Genomic DNA, 3,860 nt, shown 5'->3' with positions numbered 1-3,860 from the left:
TTTCCTTTATGGAGTTTGCATATGAGATTCAGGACACTGAAGTTTTGTACTTTCAGCTCCCTCTGATTCTGGTATGTCTGTACGTTGTGCGGTGCCGCCTTTTTCTGACTGTACTTCCTTTTTCCTCCATATCTTCAAGCGTGATGATGACATTTTATCCTTTTGATATGGTGCCCACACTTTGTTCCTGCATTCCTTAGCTATATGTCTAAGCTTGTTACATGCATAACATCTTACATGTTTCATATTCCTCCTGTAACAATCAGCAGCTTTGTGACCAAACATATTGCAAGCAAAGGAATATCCATAAAAGTACCTTGAATGTGATGATCTTTCTGCATAATGGTATTGAACCCTTCTTCTACATCTAGCTGCAACATGTCCAAGATTATGACATACATAACATTCAACATTATTCATAGGAGGAGTAAAGGATTTTCTTTGAGGAATCTCTTTTCTTGGTTGATGATGAGATTGATCTTTCATTTCTTCGTTGATCACTTTAGATTTCTCTTTAGAGTTCCTTGCCTCACCTTGTGAACTAGATTCACCTTCAACAATTTCATGGAAACCAAGACCAGTGTTTATAGCAGGAGACCTTTGACTACTAAGAATATCATCTAAGACTTTAGAACTATCTTGAAATCGTAAAAGCTTATCCTTTTCTTCTAGTTTACCTTTCAAGATATTTACCTCAACCTGAAGCTGTTCTTCCTTTTCAAGAGATTGATTTTTCAAATATTATTCAGCTTTCCTTCCTTCTTCCATTTGTTCCCTTAGTTTGAGAATCTCCTTTTCTTGTTCTTCATTCAGATCCTGCTGCATTTGACGAACTCGGAAGGCACATTCTAGTTGAGATTTTAAGCTGGTGACTTCATTTTCTTGTTTTACAATAGCTTGGAGTAGATCTGTATTCTGCTTCTTTGATTCTTCAAGATCTCCTTTTAGTGAGAGGATTGTAGCTTCAAGATTTTCATAGTAGCTGGATCTATCTTTGAGTTTCTTGATGGTTGTGCTTCTTTCGTTGACTTCTTTTCTTAATGATGTCACTTCATGCTCCAATTTTTGACATTGGTCTTCCTTGTCCTTGAATAGCTTTCTTACCTTTTTTCCTTCTTCTAGTTGGGCCTTTAGTTTGGTAGCTTCTTCTTTGAAATCACATTCCCTTTTGTTCAATAGATCTTGTTGATCTCTACTTTTGTCTGTCAGCCTTTTAAATTCTGCCTCTATTTGATATCTTTCTTGTTCACCCATAAGAGAAAATTCAGTAGTTTTGCTATCACTTTCATCTCTTCCAAAAGGAAAGATAGCTGGAACATCAGAGGATAATATATTCATACCTGATAACGATTCTGAATCTAATTCTGAATCTGAAGAGCTTCTTATACCTAATCCCCAATCGATTCTCCCACTGTCATAGTTCTTCTGAGATGACTTCTTTTTCTTAGGTGCTTTCTTCTTAAGCTTCTTTCCCATTTTTCCACGGATCTCCTTCAAGCGATCAAGCTTCTATCAAAGGACCTGCTCTGATACCAATTGTTTGAAATAATACTGAGAGGGGGGGGTGAATCAATATTATCACATTAATAAAACTTTTTCATTTCCATAATCAGATTCATATATGCTACTTCCACAACTTCTTATGATTAAGTTAATTGATCTTCAATGAGTGCATTAGAACATTATCAACCATATTATCAGATAACAGATGTCGTAATAGAGAATAGATCATCACACATAAGGCACACACATGAACACCATGATATAAGGTGGAAACCCAATGCGGGAGAAAAACCACCTGCTGCAAGTCATCTCAATCTTCTTCTTAATAAGAAAATCCTTTTACAATATTTGTACTGGTGTAGTCTTATACCAGTACGGGAGCTACAACCCCCTTTGCTCTTGTACTAGCCGATCCATTTACTAGTACGCAGGCTGCTACCTGCTACAATGCTCCAAAGATCTCCCTTAGCTTTTGTACTAGCTTAGATACTAGTACATAGGCGCTGGCCTACAATCTTCTCTCCTCCAGGTACCACGTTTCATCAATTTTCAGACTGGATACTGTTGTTGGGAAAAGTATCCAATACGGAATGACCCTATCCCACTCTAAGGGTGATAGTACCTCAACAACAATCAAAGCAAAGCTATTCGAGATTACTTCTTTATGAGATGTAAGAGAGGGGAGAAAGAGATCCACTAACCGATGTCTTCCGCTAATGATTGATCCAATCTTCTCTCTTTGTTGCTTGCTCCCAGCTCCTTGCTCTTTCACTGGCCCAGCTACACCAAGATCCTGCAAAATAACAAGAAAGGGAAACTACAAGAAGCATACATTCATAATTGACTCAAGGATTAGAACAAATCAAATATACAAGTATCAATACACCATTGAGACACATGCATATAGAAGAACCTCAAGTGCTTTATTAATGGAAGAAGTAAAGTTCAGGAAGCAATACAACCATAAAAAGCCCAATCCAGCATCACCTCCCAGCAGAAAGAAATCTCCTCTTCACCTCCTTCAAGCAAATCACCCAATAGTTCTATACTCAAACCAACAGCACTTCCTTACATTCACCAGATTCCCACCTGCCTAGACCTCATGAGAGAGCTCTATATATAGGAGATTTGGAGAAAGGATGAGTCAGCTTGAGCTTGGCATGGAGCTGACTAGTTTCCTCTCCCACTTCAGTTATTCTTCAGTTCTTGAGTCCACTTGGAGGTTCTTGCTTCCACTTGGAGATCTAGATCCTCTTACTCATCACAAGGCGAATTCCCTGATCCAAGTGTCATTTTGGAAGCTTCCTGGGCATTGACACCTTGAGGAATGACTGTGCCACTTGGCCAAACTCGCCCAGCGCAGCTAGCCTTCATTACTGTTGACATTCAGCGCAGGTACAGAGTGGAGCAGTTGAAATTCAGCGCAGATGCTCAGTGGAGCAGTTGACATGATCCAGAATTAGCTTGTTTTTGAGTGTTTTCAGGTGGAGAATTGATATTTAGTGCTGTGGTTTGCTGACCTTGTTCCTCTAGGGGCAGGAACAAAATCTTTAGGGACTTTGGATCCCTTAGATTATTGACATTTCATGCTTCATGCTGTAAGGCACAAAAATGTCTATAACAGTTGCCCCCTAAAGTATGAGGTCGTTTATCGGGTGAAATGCTTTATCAGGAGGATCCGAAGTTCATTCAATCGCTGAGAGGTGACCTGTAATAAAATACAATACAATACATTATTTTTCATTCTGCTTTCATGATCTAGCTGAGGCGGGCATTCCCATGCTCAGCTTTATAAATTCATTTTGGTACATATAACAGACGATCGTCTGATGGTAGACTGATAATTCTCTGCTGAAATTATCATCCTTTGAGTAGGATGATCATCTGCTGTAATAATGTACATATCAAATTTCTTTATATTTCCTGAATATATATCGCAGCCCGGATGGATGAAACTAGATCCGGGGTCTTCAAACTCGTTCGATGTTCACTCTAAGTACAAGTCGATCCATGTGAGAATTGCGCTGAAGTCGAACATGGAAAGACATCGCTTGATTACCGGTCGATAATGTAAACCGTTAACAAGCGCGAGAGGAATCACCGATAATGATAATGACCCTCAAGGTACTGCAGTACAATTCACGTGGTGTGAATAAAGGACTTGGTGTCGAACACCATGCAAAATCTTCTGGTCGAAGGTCATTGATGTATACCTGTCGCCGGAAGTGAGAAACTTGCCATTGAGGCATGCAAGCTTCAAAGTACTGAGGGGGGTGTTCCTAGATCAACTTCTTGGATAATGAGCTGAAGTCGACAAGAAGCGATCCATCAAAGGAGGGCCTTAATGAATCCCACAT

The sequence above is a fragment of the Pinus tabuliformis genome, chromosome 2_1 (genome assembly GCF_031772625.1).
Source record: "Pinus tabuliformis cultivar Carrire ecotype Pingquan chromosome 2_1, CPIR1, whole genome shotgun sequence".
NCBI lineage: Eukaryota > Viridiplantae > Streptophyta > Pinopsida > Pinales > Pinaceae > Pinus > Pinus tabuliformis.
The sequence above is the reverse complement of the archived record's forward strand: the minus strand, read 5'-3'. Positions refer to the sequence as shown.